We start from the raw sequence: 19821 nt of genomic DNA on the forward strand, positions 1-19821 counted from the left end.
GTAGTCGCTGTAGTTTTCTTCACAGGCCGCGTGCTTCCTCGTTGGGTATGAGGCTCTGGGATTAAGGCTGGGGAAGGGACAAGAATCTCTTGAAAAAAGTGAATATTTTGGGTGCCGTTACAATGGGTGCCTTCTAGTTGCAGTTGTAACGTAGTAATGGGAGATATGTTGAGGGTGGAGCCGTGGGATATGGGAGATGTGAAAAGAAGATACTACGCGACATTGCAGACGGAGATGCTAATTTTTTTGGCTCCACCCCCCCTGCACCGTTAGGTTTAGAGCCAAGGAAAACGAAGTCACGCGTCAGAGTCTACTGCCCTCATGCGATGGAAAGCGAGCGAGAGCGTTGAGACTCTGAGCATTGTTGATGCCACTCAAAAGCCGTCCATCTGGGAGCTGTGGAGATGCCGCTGTCCATGAGATAAGTGTCTGGTTTGGTGAGGGCTCTGCTCACGCCCAACCTGAGTCCAGGTTGGGAAGCCCACTAAGTTGGGGCTGGGTTTGTATGAAAAGGTTCCTGACTAACTGTGGTTACGAGGGGGAAAAGGTCCCTATTTTCAGAGGTTGCTCATTTCTCTGGTCAGGAATGGTGTCTCCTCTGCAGCGGAAGGTTGGATTCAGAAGGATGACTCCAGGTGGTCAGTTGCTTGCTTTCCTCCAATGTTTTTCTTTCTCTCTCTCTCTTGTCTAATATGTTGGCCAACACACACCCTCTAGCTCTCGCTGTCTGTCCTTGCCTTTCCTCGTGTTGTCTCCTTTCGTAAGACACGGGCAGCCGTGTAACATGTGTATCCCCACAGGCTATGTCTCGGGTGCCATGGAGAAGTAGGAGGGGACGAAAATCATGCACGGCTGTGACTGTCGGTGTTATCTCGGTCTCTGTTTGTCGAGTGGCGCCGAGGTAGATGGGATTGGAGAGGGAGGCCAGGAGGAGGGCAAGATTTGAAGCACCAATAGAGGTTTGTGTAGTGATGGCTCATGCTTGGCTTTTGCAGCTGCGCTTCCAGAGGAATTTTCCAGGAGCCCTATCTCGAGAAGAAACTGGGAGAAGTGGACATGAGCAGACTGGACATCCCTGTAAGCAGACATGAACACCCTTGTCAGCAGACATGAACAGTCCTCAACTTTCTGGCTCCCGCATAACTGGCTGTGAGTAAGCAGTCAGTGCTTTGAATTCGTCATCTGTGCTCGCTGTAGTATTCTTCACAGGCCGTGTGCTTTCTCATTGGGTATGGGGTTCTGTGAGATTACGGCTGGGGAGGGGCCAGAGTATGCTGTGTAGAGGGATTATTTTGGGTGCCGTTGCAAGGGGTGCGTTCTAGTTGTAATGCTAAAGGCGTAATGGGGGGGGAGAGTTTGGGGCAGAGCGCTGCCATGTAGGAGAGGCGAAAAGAATAGCCTACGCGACGCTGCCCACTGAAGTGGTAACTTCATTGTTTTTCCTCCTTGTGCCGGATTTAGTACCGAGGGAAAAGAAATCAAACGTCAGCCTTTACTCCCCTTGTCGGATGGAAAGCGAGCAAGAGCAGTGAGCCTGCGAACATTGTTGATGCAAGTCAGGAGCCGTCTAGTTGGCAGTGGAGCAGTCGCTACCGTCAGTGAGATAAGTGTGTGGTTTGGTGAGGGTTCTGCGTAGGGCCCCAATGGCTCCAGGTAGGGACGCCCCGTTAGCTGGGGCTGGGTTTGTAAGAAATGGTTCCTAAGCAGCTGTGGTTACGAGAGAGAGAAGGTCCCCATTTTCAGGGACTGCTCATTTCTCTGCCCAGCTGCGGTGTGTCCTCGGAAGCAGAAGGTTGCATCCAGGAGGATGACTCCAGGTGGTGAGTTGCTTGCCTTCCTCCCATTTTTTTCTCTCTCTCTCTCTCTCTCTCTCTCTCTCTCTCTCTCTCCTCTTGTGTGTTGGCCAACTTTCTCACTCTTTCCTCTCCTGTCCTCGTGCAGTCTCCCTTCATAGAACACAGGCAGGGGTGCTAGGTGTGCATCCCCACAGGCCAGGTCTTGGGAGCCATGGAGAAGTAGGAGGGGATGAAAACCATGCAGGGCTATAACTTTCGGTGTTAACTTGGTCTCTGTTCATCGAGTGGGGCTGATGTAGATGGGATTGGAGAGGGAGGCCAGGATGAGGGCAAGATTTGAAGCAACAAATAGAGCTTTAAGTAGTGATGGCTCATGCTTGGCTTTCGCAGCTGCGCTTCCAGAGGAATTTTCCAAGAGCCCTATCCTGAGGAGAAAGTGGCAGAAGTGGACATGAGCAGACTGGACATCCTTGTTAGCAGATATGAACAGTTCTCAGCTTTCTGACTCCCACATAACTGACTGTGAGTAAGCGGTCAACGGTCTGAATTTCTCATCTGTGCTCGCTGTAGTATTCTTCACAGGCCGTGTGCTTTCTCGTTGGGTTTGGGGCTCTGTGAGATTACGGCTGGGGAGGGGCCAGAGTCTGCTGTGCAGAGTGACTGTCAGGTGCCGTTGCAAGGGATTGCTTTTTGGTTCTAATGCTAAAGGTGTAATGGGAAGATGTTTGAGGGAGGAGCCCCGCCGTGAGGGAGAGGCGAAAGGAAGAGCCTACGAGATGTTGCCGACTGAGATGGTAACGGATTTGTGTTTTCCCCTTGTGCTGGGTTTAGGACCGAGGGAAAAGAAGTCACGCCTCAGAGACTCAAGCCCTCATGTGATGGAAAGCAAGCCGGAGCGACGAGACCGTGAGCATTGTTGATGTCACGCAAAAGCCGTCCAACTGGGAGGGGAACGGCCGCCACTCAGTGAGATAAGTGTCTGGTTTGGTGATTGCTGTGCTCATGGCCCACCTTTCTCCTGCTAGGGACGCCACGTTAGCTGGGGCTGGGTTTGAAGAAAATGTTCTTGACTAGCTGTGGTTATGAGGGGGACAAGGTCCCCGTTTTCAGGGTCTGCTCATTTCTCTGGCCAGGAGCGTTGTCTCCTACGCAACGGAAGGTTGCATCTAGAAGGATGACTCCAGGTAGTGAGTCGCTTGCTTTCCTCCCATGTCTTTCTATCTGTCTGTTTCTCTCTCTTCTCTAGTGTGTTGGCCAACTTTCTCGCTGACTCTCCTCTCCTTGTGCCGTCTCACTTCGTAGGAAACGCGCAGGCATGCTAGGTGTGCATCCTAGCCAGGTCTCGGGAGCCATGGAGAAGTAGGAGCGGACGAAAACGATGCGGGGCACTGGGCACTAAAGTGGAGCTGTGACTGTCTGTGTTTACTTAGTTTCTGTTCATCGAGTGGGGCTGATGTAGATGGGACTGGAGAGGGAGGCAGGGATGAGGGTAAGACTCGACGCCCCAATAGAGCTCTGTGTAGTGATAGTTCTTGCTTGGCTTTATTAGGTTGCGGAGGAATCGTCCAGGAGCCCTAGCCGGACAAGAATATTGCAGAAGTGGACCTGAGTAGTCTGGACATCCTTCTAAGGAGACATGAATAGTCCTCATGTTTCTGCCTTCTGCATCGCTGGCTGTGAGTAAGAGGTCAGTGCTTTGAATTCGTCATCTGTAGTCGCTGTAGTTTTCTTCACAGGCCGCGTGCTTCCTCGTTGGGTATGAGGCTCTGGGATTAAGGCTGGGGAAGGGACAAGAATCTCTTGAAAAAAGTGAATATTTTGGGTGCCGTTACAATGGGTGCCTTCTAGTTGCAGTTGTAACGTAGTAATGGGAGATATGTTGAGGGTGGAGCCGTGGGATATGGGAGATGTGAAAAGAAGATACTACGCGACATTGCAGACGGAGATGCTAATTTTTTTGGCTCCACCCCCCCTGCACCGTTAGGTTTAGAGCCAAGGAAAACGAAGTCACGCGTCAGAGTCTACTGCCCTCATGCGATGGAAAGCGAGCGAGAGCGTTGAGACTCTGAGCATTGTTGATGCCACTCAAAAGCCGTCCATCTGGGAGCTGTGGAGATGCCGCTGTCCGTGAGATAAGTGTCTGGTTTGGTGAGGGCTCTGCTCACGCCCAACCTGAGTCCAGGTTGGGAAGCCCACTAAGTTGGGGCTGGGTTTGTATGAAAAGGTTCCTGACTAACTGTGGTTACGAGGGGGAAAAGGTCCCTATTTTCAGAGGTTGCTCATTTCTCTGGTCAGGAATGGTGTCTCCTCTGCAGCGGAAGGTTGGATTCAGAAGGATGACTCCAGGTGGTCAGTTGCTTGCTTTCCTCCAATGTTTTTCTTTCTCTCTCTCTCTTGTCTAATATGTTGGCCAACACACACCCTCTAGCTCTCGCTGTCTGTCCTTGCCTTTCCTCGTGTTGTCTCCTTTCGTAAGACACGGGCAGCCGTGTAACATGTGTATCCCCACAGGCTATGTCTCGGGTGCCATGGAGAAGTAGGAGGGGACGAAAATCATGCACGGCTGTGACTGTCGGTGTTATCTCGGTCTCTGTTTGTCGAGTGGCGCCGAGGTAGATGGGATTGGAGAGGGAGGCCAGGAGGAGGGCAAGATTTGAAGCACCAATAGAGGTTTGTGTAGTGATGGCTCATGCTTGGCTTTTGCAGCTGCGCTTCCAGAGGAATTTTCCAGGAGCCCTATCTCGAGAAGAAACTGGGAGAAGTGGACATGAGCAGACTGGACATCCCTGTAAGCAGACATGAACACCCTTGTCAGCAGACATGAACAGTCCTCAACTTTCTGGCTCCCGCATAACTGGCTGTGAGTAAGCAGTCAGTGCTTTGAATTCGTCATCTGTGCTCGCTGTAGTATTCTTCACAGGCCGTGTGCTTTCTCATTGGGTATGGGGTTCTGTGAGATTACGGCTGGGGAGGGGCCAGAGTATGCTGTGTAGAGGGATTATTTTGGGTGCCGTTGCAAGGGGTGCGTTCTAGTTGTAATGCTAAAGGCGTAATGGGGGGGGAGAGTTTGGGGCAGAGCGCTGCCATGTAGGAGAGGCGAAAAGAATAGCCTACGCGACGCTGCCCACTGAAGTGGTAACTTCATTGTTTTTCCTCCTTGTGCCGGATTTAGTACCGAGGGAAAAGAAATCAAACGTCAGCCTTTACTCCCCTTGTCGGATGGAAAGCGAGCAAGAGCAGTGAGCCTGCGAACATTGTTGATGCAAGTCAGGAGCCGTCTAGTTGGCAGTGGAGCAGTCGCTACCGTCAGTGAGATAAGTGTGTGGTTTGGTGAGGGTTCTGCGTAGGGCCCCAATGGCTCCAGGTAGGGACGCCCCGTTAGCTGGGGCTGGGTTTGTAAGAAATGGTTCCTAAGCAGCTGTGGTTACGAGAGAGAGAAGGTCCCCATTTTCAGGGACTGCTCATTTCTCTGCCCAGCTGCGGTGTGTCCTCGGAAGCAGAAGGTTGCATCCAGGAGGATGACTCCAGGTGGTGAGTTGCTTGCCTTCCTCCCATTTTTTTCTCTCTCTCTCTCTCTCTCTCTCTCTCTCTCTCTCTCTCTCTCTCTCTCTCTCTCTCTCCTCTTGTGTGTTGGCCAACTTTCTCACTCTTTCCTCTCCTGTCCTCGTGCAGTCTCCCTTCATAGAACACAGGCAGGGGTGCTAGGTGTGCATCCCCACAGGCCAGGTCTTGGGAGCCATGGAGAAGTAGGAGGGGATGAAAACCATGCAGGGCTATAACTTTCGGTGTTAACTTGGTCTCTGTTCATCGAGTGGGGCTGATGTAGATGGGATTGGAGAGAGAGGCCAGGATGAGGGCAAGATTTGAAGCAACAAATAGAGCTTTAAGTAGTGATGGCTCATGCTTGGCTTTTGCAGCTGCGCTTCCAGAGGAATTTTCCAAGAGCCCTATCCTGAGGAGAAAGTGGCAGAAGTGGACATGAGCAGACTGGACATCCTTATAAGCAGATATGAACAGTTCTCAGCTTTCTGACTCCCACATAATTGGCTGTGAGTAAGCGGTCAACGGTCTGAATTTCTCATCTGTGCTCGCTGTAGTATTCTTCACAGGCCATGTGCTTTCTCGTTGGGTTTGGGGCTCTGTGAGATTACGGCTGGGGAGGGGCCAGAATCTGCTGTGCAGAGTGACTGTCGGGTGCCGTTGCAAGGGGTGCTTTTTGGTTCTAATGCTAAAGGTGTAATGGGAAGAGGTTTGAGGGAGGAGCCCCGCCGTGAGGGAGAGGCGAAAGGAAGAGCCTACGAGATGTTGCCGACTGAGATGGTAACGGATTTGTGTTTTCCCCTTGTGCTGGGTTTAGGACCGAGGGAAAAGAAGTCACGCCTCAGAGACTCAAGCCCTCATGTGATGGAAAGCAAGCCGGAGTGACGAGACCATGAGCATTGTTGATGTCACGCAAAAGCCGTCCAACTGGGAGGGGAACGGCCGCCACTCTCAGTGAGATAAGTGTCTGGTTTGGTGATTGTTGTGCTCATGGCCCACCTTTCTCCTGCTAGGGACGCCACATTAGCTGGGGCTGGGTTTGAAGAAAATGTTCTTGACTAGCTGTGGTTATGAGGGGGACAAGGTCCCCATTTTCGGGGTCTGCTCATTTCTCTGGACAGGAGCGGTGTCTCCTACGCAACGGAAGGTTGCATCTAGAAGGATGACTCCAGGTAGTGAGTTGCTTGCTTTCCTCCCATGTCTTTCTATCTGTCTGTCTCTCTTTCTTCTCTAGTGTGTTGGCCAATTTTCTCGCTGACTCTCCTCGTGCCGTCTCCCTTCGTAGGAAACGCACAGGCATGCTAGGTGTGCATCCTAGCCAGGTCTCGGGAGCCATGGAGAAGTAGGAGCGGACGAAAACCATGAGGAGCAGTGGGCACTAAAGTGGAGCTGTAACTGTCAGTGTTACCTTGGTCTCTGTTCATCGAGTGGGGCTAATGTAGATGGGACTGGAGAGGGAGGCAGGGATGAGGGCAAGACTCGACGCCCCAATAGAGCTCTGTGTAGTGATAGTTCTTGCTTGGCTTTCTTAGTTTGCGGAGGAATCGTCCAGGAGCCCTAGCCGGACAAGAATATGGCAGAAGTGGACCTGAGCAGTCTGGACATCCTTCTAAGGAGACATGAATAGTCCTCATGTTTCTGCCTTCTGCATCGCTGGCTGTGAGTAAGAGGTCAGTGCTTTGAATTCCTCATCTGTAGTCGCTGTAGTTTTCTTCACAGGCCGTGTCCTTCCTCGTTGGGTATGAGGCTCTGGGATTAAGGCTGGGGAAGGGACAAGAGTCTCCTGAAGAAAGTGAATATTTTGGGTGCCTTCTAGTTGCAGTTGTAACGTAGTAATGGGAGATGGGTTGTGGGTTGGGCCGTGGGATATGGGAGATGTGAAAAGAAGATACTACGCGACATTGCAGATGGAGATGCTAATTTTTTTGGCTCCCCCCCTCCCCCCTTTAGGTTTAGAACCAAGGAAAACGAAGTCACCCGTCAGAGTCTACTGCCCTCGTGATGGAAAGCGAGCGAGAGCGTTGAGACTCTGAGCATTGTTGATGCCACGCAAAAGCCATCCATCTGGGAGCCGAGGAGATGCCGCTGTCAGTGAGATAAGTGTCTTGTTTCATGAGGGCTCTGCTCACGCCCAACCTGAGTCCAGGTAGGGAAGCCCACTAAGTTGGGGCTTGGTTTGTATGAAAAGGTTCCTGACTAGCTGTGGTTACAAGGGGGAAAAGGTCCCTACTTTCAGAGGTTGCTCATTTCTCTGGTCAGGAACAGTGTCTCCTCCGCAGCGAAAGGTTGGATTCAGGAGGATGACTCCAGGTGGTGAGCTGCTTGCTTTCCTCCCATTTTTTTCTCTCTCTCTCTCTCTCTCTCTCCCCTCTTGTGTGTTGGCCAACTTTCTCACTCTTTCCTCTCCTGTCCTCGTGCCGTCTCCCTTCGTAGGAGACAGGCAGGCTTGCTCGGTGTGCATCCCCGCAGACCAGGTCTCGGGAGCCATGGAAAAGTAGGAGGGGACGAAAATCATGCAGGGCTGTGACTGTTGCTGTTAACTTGGTCTCTGTTCATCGAGTGGGGCTGATGTAGATGGGATTGGAGAGGGAGGCCAGGATGAGGGCAAGATTTGAAGCGACATATAGAGCTTTAAGTAGTGATGCCTCATGCTTGGCTTTTGCAGGTGCACTTCCAGAGGAATTTTCAAAGAGCCCTAGCCCGAGGAGTAAGTGGCAGAAGTGGACATGAGCAGACTGGACATCCTTGTAAGCAGATATGAACAGTTCTCAGCTTTCTGACTCCCGCATAACTGGCTGTGAGTAAGCGGTCAGTGCTTTGAATTGCTCATCTGTGCTCGCTATAGTATTCTTCACAGGTCATGTGCTTCCTTGTTGGGTATGGGGCTCTGTGAGATTACAGCTGGGGAGGAGCCAGAGTCTACTGTGCAGAGTGATTATTTCGGGTGCTGTTGGAAGGGGTGCTTTTTGGTTATAATGCTAAAGGTGTAATGGGGAGGGTTGAGGGCGGAGCCATGTCGTGTGGGAGAGGTGAAAAGGAGAGCCTATGAGATGTTGACTACTGAGATGGTAACTTGTTCCCCCCCCTCCGTTCCTTCCCCCGTGGGTTTGTAAGAAATGGTTCCTGCCCAGCTGTGCTTAGGAGAGAGACAAGGTCCCCTTTTTCAGGGGCTGCTCATTTCTCTGGCCAGGAGCGGTGTCTCTTCCACAGCAGAAGGTTGCATCCAGGAGGATGACTCCAGGTGGTGAGTTGCTTGCCTTCCTCCCATGTTTTTCTCTCTCTTTCTCTCTTCTCTAGGACGTTGGCCAACACACACCCTCTCTCTCTGTCTGTCCTTGCCTTTCCTTGTGCTGTCTCCCTTCAGAAGACACGGGCAGGCGTGCTAGGTGTGCATCTGCAGAGGCCAGGTCTCGGGAGCCATGGAGAAGTAGGAGCGTACGAAAACCATGCAGGGCAGTAACTGTCAGTGTTACCTTGGTCTCTGTTCATCGAGTGGGGCTGATGTAGATGGGACTGGAGAGGGAGGCAGGGATGAGGGCAAGACTCGACGCCCCAATAGAGCTCTGTGTAATGATAGTTCTTGCTTGGCTTTATTAGTTTGCGGAGGAATCATCCAGGAGCCCTAGACGGACAAGAATATGGCAGAAGTGGACCTGAGCAGTCCGGACATCCTTCTAAGGAGACATGAATAGTCCTCATGTTTCTGCCTTCTGCATCGCTGGCTGTGAGTAAGAGGTCTGTGCTTTGAATTCCTCATCTGTAGTCACTGTAGTTTTCTTCACAGGCCGTGTGCTTCCTCGTTGGGTATGAGGCTCTGAGATTAAGGCTGGGGAAGGGACAAGAGTCTCCTGAAGAAATTGAATATTTTGGGTGCCATTACAATGGGTGCCTTCTAGTTGCAGTTGTAACGTAGTAATGGGAGATGGGTTGAGAGTGGGGCCGTGGGATATGGGAGATGTGAAAAGAAGATACTACGCGACATTGCAGACAGAGGTGCTAATTTTTTTGGCTCCCCCCCCCCCCCCCCTTTTAGGTTTAGAACCAAGAAAAACGAAGTCACCCGTCAGAGTCTACTGCCCTCGTGATGGAAAGCGAGCGAGAGCGTTGAGACTCTGAACATTGTTGATGCCACGCAAAAGCCATCCATCTGGGAGCTGTGGAGACGCCGCTGTCCGTGAGATAAGTGTCTGGTTTGGTGAGGGCTCTGCTCACGCCCAACCTGAGTCCAGGTTGGGAAGCCCACTAAGTTGGGGCTGGGTTTGTATGAAAAGGTTCCTGACTAACTGTGGTTACGAGGGGGAAAAGGTCTCTATTTTCAAAGGTTGCTCATTTCTCTGGTCAGGAATGGTGTCTCCTCTGCAGCGGAAGGTTGGATTCAGAAGGATGACTCTAGGTGGTCAGTTGCTTGCTTTCCTCCAATGTTTTTCTTTCTCTCTCTCTCTTGTCTAGTATGTTGACCAACACACACCCTCTAGCTCTCGCTGTCTGTCCTTGCCTTTCCTCGTGTTGTCTCCTTTCGTAAGACACGGGCAGCCGTGTAACGTGTGTATCCCCACAGGCTATGTCTCGGGAGCCATGGAGAAGTAGGAGGGGACGAAAATCATGCACGGCTGTGACTGTCGGTGTTATCTCGGTCTCTGTTTGTCAAGTGGGGCCGAGGTAGATGGGATTGGAGAGGGAGGCCAGGAGGAGGGCAAGATTTGAAGCACCAATAGAGGTTGGTGTAGTGATGGCTCATGCTTGGTTTTTGCAGCTGCGCTTCCAGAGGAATTTTCCAGGACCCCTATCTCGAGAAGAAACTGGGAGAAGTGGACATGAGCAGACTGGACATCCCTGTAAGCAGACATGAACATCCTTGTCAGCAGACATGAACAGTCCTCAACTTTCTGGCTCCCGCATAACTGGCTGTGAGTAAGCGGTCAGTGCTTTGAATTCGTCATCTGTGCTCGCTGTAGTATTCTTCACAGGCCGTGTGCTTTCTCATTGGGTATGGGGTTCTGTGAGATTACGGCTGGGGAGGGGCCAGAGTATGCTGTGTAGAGGGATTATTTTGGGTGCCGTTGCAAGGGATGCTTTCTAGTTGTAATGCTAAAGGCGTAATGGGGGGGAGAGTTTGGGGCAGAGCGCTGCCATGTAGGAGAGGCGAAAAGAATAGCCTACGCGACGCTGCCCACTGAGGTGGTAACTTCATTGTTTTTCCTCCTTGTGCCGGATTTAGTACCCTGGGAAAAGAAATCAAACGTCAGCGTTTACTCCCCTTGTCGGATGGAAAGCGAGCAAGAGCAGTGAGCCTGCGAGCATTGTTGATGCAAGTCAGGAGCCGTCCAGTTGGCAGTGGAGCAGTCGCTACCGTCAGTGAGATAAGTGTGTGGTTTGGTGAGGGTTCTGCGTAGGGCCCCAATGGCTCCAGGTAGGGACGCCCCGTTAGCTGGGGCTGGGTTTGTAAGAAATGGTTCCTAAGCAGCTGTGGTTACGAGAGAGACAAGGTCCCCATTTTCAGGGACTGCTCATTTCTCTGCCCAGATGCGGTGTGTTCTCGGAAGCAGAAGGTTGAATCCAGGAGGATGACTCCAGGTGGTGAGTTGCTTGCCTTCCTCCCATTTTTTTCTCTCTGTCTTTCTCTCTCTCCTCTAGTGTGTTGGCCAACTTTCTCACTCTCTTTCCTCTCCTCTCCTCGTGCCGTCTCCCTTCGTAGGACCACGGGCATCCGTGCTAGGTGTGCATCCTAGCCAGGTCTCGGGAGCCACGGAGAAGTAGGAGCGGACGAAAACCATGCGGGGCAGTGGGCACTAAAGTGGAGCTGTGACTGTCTGTGTTTACTCGGTCTCTGTTCATCTAGTGGGGCTGATGTAGATGGGACTGGAGAGGGAGGCAGGGATGAGGGCAAGACTCGACGCCCCAATAGAGCTCTGTGTAGTGATAGTTCTTGCTTGGCTTTCTTAGTTTGCAGAGGAATCGTCCAGGAGCCCTAGCCGGACAAGAATATTGCAGAAGTGGACCTGAGTAGTCTGGACATCCTTCTAAGGAGACATAAATAGTCCTCATGTTTCTGCCTTCTGCATCGCTGGCTGTGAGTAAGAGGTCAGTGCTTTGAATTCCTCATCTGTAGTCGCTGTAGTTTTCTTCACAGGCCATGTGCTTCCTTATTGGGTATGGGGCTATGTGAGATTACAGCTGGGGAGGGGCCAGAGTCTACTGTGCAGAGTGATTATTTCGGGTGCTGTTGGAAGGGGTGCTTTTTGGTTATAATGCTAAAGGTGTAATGGGGAGGGTTGAGGGCGGAGCCACGTCGTGTGGGAGAGGTGAAAAGGAGAGCCTATGAGATGTTGACTACTGAGATGGTAACTTGTTTCCCCCCCTCCGTTGCTCCCCCCGTGGGTTTCTAAGAAATGGTTCCTGCCCAGCTGTGCTTAGGAGAGACAAGGTCCCCTTTTTCAGGGGCTGCTCATTTCTCTGGCCAGGAGCAGTGCCTCTTCCGCAGCAGAAGGTTGCATCCAGGAGGATGACTCCAGGTGGTGAGTTGCTTGCCTTCCTCCCATGTTTTTCTCTCTCTTTCTCTCTTCTCTAGTACGTTGGCCAACACACACCCTCTCTCTCTGTCTCTCCTTGCCTTTCCTTGTGCTGTCTCCCTTCAGAAGACACGGGCAGGCGTGCTAGGTGTGCATCTGCAGAGGCCAGGTCTCGGGAGCCATGGAGAAGTAGGAGCGTATGAAAACCATGCAAGGCTGTGACTGTCTGTGTTTACTCGGTCTCTGTTCATCTAGTGGGGCTGATGTAGATGGGACTGGAGAGGGAGGCAGGGATGAGGGCAAGACTCGATGCCCCAATAGAGCTCTGTGTAGTGATGGTTCTTGCTTGGCTTTATAAGTTGGCCAAGGAATTGTCCATTAGTCCTAGCCACACAAGAATATGGCGGAAATGGACCTGAGCAGCCCGGACATCCTTCTAAGGAGACATGAATAGTCCTCATGTTTCTGCCTTCTGCATCGCTGGCTGTGAGTAAGAGGTCAGTGCTTTGAATTCCTCATCTGTAGTCGCTGTAGTTTTCTTCACAGGCCGTGTGCTTCCTCGTTGGGTACAAGGCTCTGGGATTAAGGCTGGGGAAGGGACAAGAGTCTCCTGAAGAAAGTGAATATTTTGGGTGCCATTACAATGGGTGCCTTCTAGTTGCAGTTGTAACGTAGTAATGGGAGATGGGTTGAAGGTGGGGCCGTGGCATATGGGAGATGTGAAAAGAAGATACTACGCGACATTGCAGACGGAGATGCTAATTTTTTTGTCGTCCCCCCCGTCCGTCCGTCCCCCCCGTTAGGTTTAGAACCAAGGAAAACGAAGTCACGCGTCCGAGTCTACTGCCCTCATGCAATGAAAAGCGAGCGAGAGCGTTGAGACTCTGAGCATTGTTGATGCCACTCAAAAGCCATCCATCTGGGAGCCGAGGAGACGCTGCTGTCACTGAGATAAGTGTCTGGTTTGGTGAGGGCTCTGCTCACTCCCAACCTGAGTCCAGGTTGGGAAGCCCACTGAATTAGGGCTGGGTTTGTATGAAAAAGTTCCTGACTAGCTGTGGTTACAAGGGAGAAAAGGTCCCTATTTTCAGAGGTTGCTCATTTCTCTGGTCAGGAATGGTGTCTCCTCCACAGCGGAAGGTTGGATTCAGGAGGATGACTCCAGGTGGTGAGTTGCTTGCCTTCCTCCCATGTCTGTCTCTCTCTCTTTTCTAGTGTGTTGGCCAACTTTCTCACTGTCTCTCCTCTCCTCGTGCCGTCTCCCTTCGTGGGACACGCGCAGGCGTGCTAGGTGTGCATCCCCACAGGCCAGGTCTCGGGAGTCGCGGATGAAAATCATGCAGGGCAGTGGGTGCGAGAGTGGAGCGGTGACTTTCGGTGTTAACTCGGTCTCTGTTCATTGAGCGGGGCCGATGTAGATAGGATGGAAAAGGGAGGCAGGGCTGAGGGCAAGATTTCCAGCACCAATAGAGCTCTGTGTAGTGATGGTTCTTGCTTGGCTTTATAAGTTGGCCAAGGAATTGTCCATTAGTCCTAGCCACACAAGAATATGGCGGAAATGGACCTGAGCAGCCCGGACATCCTTCTAAGGAGACATGAATAGTCCTCATGTTTCTGCCTTCTGCATCGCTGGCTGTGAGTAAGAGGTCAGTGCTTTGAATTCCTCATCTGTAGTCGCTGTAGTTTTCTTCACAGGCCGTGTGCTTCCTCGTTGGGTACAAGGCTCTGGGATTAAGGCTGGGGAAGGGACAAGAGTCTCCTGAAGAAAGTGAATATTTTGGGTGCCATTACAATGGGTGCCTTCTAGTTGCAGTTGTAACGTAGTAATGGGAGATGGGTTGAGGGTGGAGCCGTGGGATATGGGAGATGTGAAAAGAAGATACTACGCAACATTGGAGACGGAGATGCTAATTTTTTTGGCTCCCCCCCTTCCCCCCCGCTTTAGGTTTAGAACCAAGGAAAATGAAGTCACCCGTCAGAGTCTACTGCCCTCGTGATGGAAAGCGAGCGAGAGCGTTGAAACTCTGAGCATTGTTGATGCCACGCAAAAGCCATCCATCTGGGAGCCGAAGAGATGCCGCTGTCAGTGAGATAAGTGTCTTGTTTCATGAGGGCTCTGCTCACGCCCAACCTGAGTCCAGGTAGAGAAGCCCACTAAGTTAGGGCTGGGTTTGTATGAAAAGGTTCCTGACTAGCTGTGGTTACAAGGGAGAAAAGGTCCCTACTTTCAGAGGTTGCTCATTTCTCTGGTCAGGAACAGTGTCTCCTCCGCAGCGGAAGGTTGGATTCAGGAGGATGACTCCAGGTGGTGAGCTGCTTGCTTTCCTCCCATTTTTTTCTCTCTCTCTCTCTCTCTCTCTCCTCTTGTGTGTTGGCCAACTTTCTCACTCTTTCCTCTCCTGTCCTCGTGCCGTCTCCCTTCGTAGGAGACGGGCAGGCTTGCTCGGTGTGCATCCCCGCAGGCCAGGTCTCGGGAGCCATGGAAAAGTAGGAGGGGACGAAAATCATGCAGGGCTGTGACTGTTGCTGTTAACTTGGTCTCTGTTCATCGAGTGGGGCTGATGTAGATGGGATTGGAGAGGGAGGCCAGGATGAGGGCAAGATTTGAAGCGACATATAGAGCTTTAAGTAGTGATGCCTCATGCTTGGCTTTTGCAGCTGCACTTCCAGAGGAATTTTCCAAGAGCCCTAGCCCGAGGAGTAAGTGGCAGAAGTGGACATGAGCAGACTGGACATCCTTGTAAGCAGACATGAACAGTCCTCAGCTTTCTGACTCCCGCATAACTGGCTGTAAGCGGTCAGTGCTTTGAATTGCTCACCTGTGCTCGCTATAGTATTCTTCACAGGCCATGTGCTTCCTTGTTGGGTATGGGGCTCTGTGAGATTACAGCTGGGGAGGGGCCAGAGTCTACTGTGCAGAGTGATTATTTCAGGTGCTGTTGGAAGGGGTGCTTTTTGGTTATAATGCTAAAGGTGTAATGGGGAGGGTTGAGGGCGGAGCCACGTCGTATGGGAGAGGTGAAAAGGAGAGCCTATGAGATGTTGACTACTGAGATGGTAACTTGTTTCCCCCCCTCCGTTGCTCCCCCCGTGGGTTTGTAATAAATGGTTCCTGCCCAGCTGTGCTTACAGAGACAAGGTCCCCTTTTTCAGGGGCTGCTCATTTCTCTGGCCAGGAGCGGTGCCTCTTCCGCAGCAGAAGGTTGCATCCAGGAGGATGACTCCAGGTGGTGAGTTGCTTGCCTTCCTCCCATGTTTTTCTCTCTCTTTCTCTCTTCTCTAGTACGTTGGCCAACACACACCCTCTCTCTCTGTCTGTCCTTGCCTTTTCTTGTGCTGTCTCCCTTCAGAAGACACGGGCAGGCGTGCTAGGTGTGCATCTGCAGAGGCCAGGTCTCGGGAGCCATGGAGAAGTAGGAGCGTACGAAAACCATGCAGGGCTGTAACTGTCAGTGTTACCTTGGTCTCTGTTCATCGAGTGGGGCTGATGTAGATGGGATTGGAGAGGGAGGCAGGGATGAGGGCAAAACTAGACGCCCCAATGGAGCTCTGTGTAGTGATAGTTCTTGCTTGGCTTTATTAGTTTGCGGAGGAATCGTCCAGGAGCCCTAGCCAGACAAGAATATTGCAGAAGTGGACCTGAGTTGTCTGGACATCCTTCTAAGGAGACATGAATAGTCCTCATGTTTCTGCCTTCTGCATCGCTGGCTGTGAGTAATAGTTGAGTGCTTTGAATTCCTCATCTGTAGTCGCTGTAGTTTTCTTCACAGGCCGTGTGCTTCCTCGTTGGATATGAGGCTCTGGGATTAAGGCTGGGGAAGGGACAAGAGTCTCCTGAATAAAGTGAGTGTTTTGGGTGCCATTACAATGGGTGCCTTCTAGTTGCAGTTGTAACGTAGTAATGGGAGATGGGTTGAGGGCAGAGACGTGGGATGGGGGAGATGTGAAATGAAGAGACTACGCGACATTGCAGACGGAGATGCTAATTTTTTTGTCCCTCTCCCCGCCAGGTTTAGTATCAAGGGAAAAAAAGTCACGCGTCAGAGTCTACTGCCCTCATGTGATGGAAAGCTACCGGGAGCGTCGAAACTCTGAGCATTGTAGATGCCACGCAAAAGCCGTCCATCTGGGAGCCGAGGAGACGCCGCTGTCAGTGAGAGAAGTGTCTGGTTTGGTGAGGGCTCTGCTCATGCGCAACCTGAGTCCAGGTAGGGAAGCCCAGTACGGTAGGGCTGGGTTTGTATGAAAAGGTTCCTGACTAGCTGTGGTCACGAGGGAGAAAAGGTCCCTACTTTGCTCATTTCTCTGGTCAGGAATGGTGTCTCCTCCGCATCAGAAGGTTGCATCCAGGAGGGTGACTCCAGGTGGTGAGTTGCTTGCTTTCCTCCCATGTTTTTATTTCTCTCTTTGTCTGTCTCTCTCTCTCTCGTACTTTGGCCAACACACAGCCTCTATCTCTCCCTCTCTGTCTGTCCTTGCCTTTCCCTGTACTGTCTCCCTTTGTAGGACACAGGCAGGCGTGCTAGGTGTGCATCCCCACAGGCCAGTTCTTGGGAGCCATGGAGAAGTAGGAGGGGAGGAAAATCATGCAGGGCTGTGACTGTCGGTGTTATCTTGGTCTCTTTTCGTCGAGTGGGGCCGAGGTAGATGGGATTGGAGAGGGAGGGCAAGATTTGAAGCACCAATAGAGGTTTGTGTAGTGATGGCTCATGCTTGGCTTTTGCAGCTGCGCTTCCAGAGGAATTTTCCAGGAGCCCTAGCCCGAAGAGAAAGTGGCAGAACTGGACATGAGCAGACTGGACACCCTTGTCAGCAAACATGAACAGACCTCGGCTTTCTGACTCCCGCAAAACTGGCTGTGAGTAAGCGGTCAGTGCTTTGAATTCCTCATCTGTGCTCGCTGTAGTATTCTTCCCAAGCCGTGTGCTTCCTCGTTGGGTACGGGGCTCTGTGAGATTACAGCTGGGGAGGGGCCAGAGTCTGCTGTGCAGAGTGATTATTTCGGGTGCCGTTGCAAGGGGTGCGTTTTAGTTGTAGTGCTAAAGGCCTAATGGGGAAGAGAGTTTGGGGCGGAGCGCCGCTGTGTGGGAGAGGCAAAAAGAATAGCCTATGCGACGCTGCCCACTGAGATAGTAACTTCATTGTTTTTCCTCCTTGTGCTGGGTTTAGTATCAGGAAAAGAAATCGAACGTCAGAGTTTACTCCCCTCGTCGGATGGAAAGCGAGCGAGAACAGTGAGCCCGCAAGCATTGTTGATGCAAGTCAGGAGCCGTCCAGTTGGCAGTGGAGCAGTCGCTATTGTCAGTGAGATAAGTGTCTGGTTTGGTGAGGGCTCTGCGTAGGGCCCCCCTGGTCCAGGTAGGGACACCCCGTTAGCAGGGTCTGGGTTTGTAAGAAATGGTTCCTGACCAGCTGTGGTTATGAGAGAGACAAGGTCCCCATTTTCAGGGACTGCGCATTTCTCTGGCCAGATACAGCGTGTCCTCGGCAGCTGAAGGTTGCATCCAGGAGGATGACTCCAGGTGGTGAGTTGCTTGCCTTCCTCCCATGTCTTTCTATCTGTCTCTCTCTCTCCTCTAGTACGTTGGCCAACACACACCTTCCATCTCTCTATGTCTGTCCTTGCCTTTCCTTGTTCTGCCTCCCTTCGTAGGACACAGGCAGGTGTGCATCCCCAGAGGCCAGGTCTCAGGAGCCATGGAGAAGTTGGAGTGGACGAAAAGGATCCTGGAGGAATCGTCCAGGAGCCCTAGCCGTACAAGAATATGGCAGAAGTGGACCTGAGCAGCCTGGACATCCTTCTAAGGAGACATGAATAGTCCTCATGTTTCTGCCTTCTGCATCGCTGGCTGTGAGTAAGAGGTCAGTGCTTTGAATTCCTCATCTGTGCTCGCTGTAGTTTTCTTCACAGGCCGTGTGCTTCCTAGTTAGTTACGAGGCTCTGGGATTAAGGCTGGGGAAGGGACAAGAGTCTCCTGAGGAAAGTGAGTTACAATGGGTGCCTTCTAGTTGCAGTTGTAATGTAGTAATAGGAGATGGGTTGAGGGCGGAGCCGTGGGATATGGGAGATGTGAAATGAAGAGACTATGCGACATTGCAGACAGAGATGCTAATTTTTTTGTTTTCCCCCCCTCTGCTTGGTTTAGTACCAAGGAAAACGAAGTCACGCGTTAGTCTACTGTCCTCATGTGATGGAAAGCGAGCCAGAGCGTCGAGACTCTGAGCATTGTTGATGCCATGCAAAAGCCGTCCATCTGGGAGCCTAGCAGACGCTGCTGATAGTGAGAAGTGTCTGGTTTGGTGAGGGCTCTGCTCAGACTCCACCTGAGTCCAGGTTGGGAAGCCTAGTACAGTAGGGCGCGGTTTGTATGAATGGTTCCTGACTAACTGTGGTTACGAGGGAGAAAAGGTCCCTATTTTCAGAGGCTGCTCATTTCTCTGGTCAGGAACTGTGTCTCCTCTGCAGCAGAAGGTTACCTCCAGGAGAATAACTCCAGGTGCTTCCTTTCCTCCCATGTTTTTCTCTCTCTCTCTCTCTCTCTCTTCTCTAGTATGTTGGCCAACACACTCTCTCTCCTCTCCTCTCCTCTCCTCTCCGCTCCTCTCCTCTCCTCATGCCCGTTTGTAGAACACTGGTTGGTGTGCAGCCCAGGTCTCGGGATCCATGGAGAAGTAGGAGCGGAAGAAAATCATGCAGGGCAGTGGGCGCTAAAGTCGAGGACTGCCCTGTCACCATTTGCTACACTCACAATTTCCCATTCCTGGGTCTATGGGAAAGGAGTTGTGACAAATGGGTTGGATTTTGTCAGAGTTTCAGCCAGTGTTCCCTTCAATTTTTCCCACTTGTGTGGAAGGAATTTTGTTATGTGCACCAATATGGAGGTGATGTGTCTCACATTACCTCCACATTGGTACACGTAACAAAATTCATGTGGCGGGTGTGGGGCCGAGGCGTTCGGAGTATGGGACAGGGCTCAGGGCTGGGGCAGAGCGTTGAGGTGCGGGGGGGTGAGGGCTCCATCTGGGGGTTAGTCTCAGGGCTGGGGATGAGGGGTTTGAGGTCCAGACTGCCTTGGAACTACAGGAAGTGGGGGGAGAAGACTCCCCGCAGCTCTCTCTCCCCGCAGCAGCACCTGGGCTGGGGGGAGAGGCACCTCTCCCTAATGCGGCAGCTCCAGGGCTGGGGCCACAGGATAGGTGCCTCTTCCCCGGCCGCAGCAGGTCCGGGGCTGGGGGAGAGGCATGTCTCCACGCCACAGCCCTGAGTCCCTGCACAGTGCTTAATATGCTGCTGCGCAGCTTAGAGGTAACTTAGGTTTCAACTTGTGTGAAATCACTATTTTAATACATTTTTTTCTAAATTAGCAAAATCTTGTTTTACTTGTGTGTAAATTTTAAAAAGAGGTTTCACAGGAGCAACGGCTGTCCACCCCTCCCTTGGTCTAGAGGTAGCCATTCCGGCCAACGAGCTATTCAAGAACCAGTGAAGTCATGTGATCATAAAAATAGACTTGATTATGTTTTGTTTTTTAATAATGTATTAAATATGGTAAATGAGAGTCACTATAAAACCCTAGGAAGTGTTAGAAGAAGATATGAAAGTTTCTTGAAAAGTAAAGAATTAAAATGTATGAAACTCCATTTCCTGGAGGTAATGGGAAAGGGTGGCCAGTTCAGGGAATCGGAACAGCTGAGCAGACCAATTTGTGAACATCTCTGTGCAGATGTCACTTGTATGTAAACACCTGAATGAAAACTGTGAGTATTTAAAGAGCAGGGTGTATGGGGGGGGAGAGGGAAGGTGTCAGAAACTCACTACATCATTTCAGAGAGGGAAGAGCAGCCTTGTCTAGACCTTCCCCCCCCCCCCCCACACACACACACACACCTTCCTTTTGCCCCTATTACTGTACATGGTCAGCTTGCTCCAGCATCCTCAACAGCAAAGTAACCGATTCTGCTGGGGAGTGTTTTAT

At 51.6% G+C, this 19821-nt stretch overlaps 1 long non-coding RNA gene across 1 annotated transcript in view; it reads left to right on the forward strand.

The window, feature by feature from the left end:
- Window positions 1-19802, forward strand: part of LOC101937833 (uncharacterized) — a 77569-nt gene extending 57767 nt beyond the window's left edge. The window contains exons 12-26 of the long non-coding RNA XR_010592965.1: window positions 274-1149; window positions 1462-2318; window positions 2628-3483; window positions 3781-4656; window positions 4969-5845; window positions 6154-6290; window positions 6869-7006; window positions 7287-8133; window positions 8451-9071; window positions 9370-10254; window positions 10555-11417; window positions 12649-15555; window positions 15856-16703; window positions 17015-17707; window positions 17992-19802. This is a non-coding gene — a long non-coding RNA (uncharacterized LOC101937833). The remainder of the gene's footprint in view (window positions 1-273; window positions 1150-1461; window positions 2319-2627; window positions 3484-3780; window positions 4657-4968; window positions 5846-6153; window positions 6291-6868; window positions 7007-7286; window positions 8134-8450; window positions 9072-9369; window positions 10255-10554; window positions 11418-12648; window positions 15556-15855; window positions 16704-17014; window positions 17708-17991) is intronic.
- Window positions 19803-19821: the final 19 nt, after the last annotated feature.

This window comes from Chrysemys picta, chromosome 16 (assembly GCF_011386835.1).
Source record: "Chrysemys picta bellii isolate R12L10 chromosome 16, ASM1138683v2, whole genome shotgun sequence".
In the NCBI taxonomy this organism is placed as follows: domain Eukaryota; kingdom Metazoa; phylum Chordata; order Testudines; family Emydidae; genus Chrysemys; species Chrysemys picta.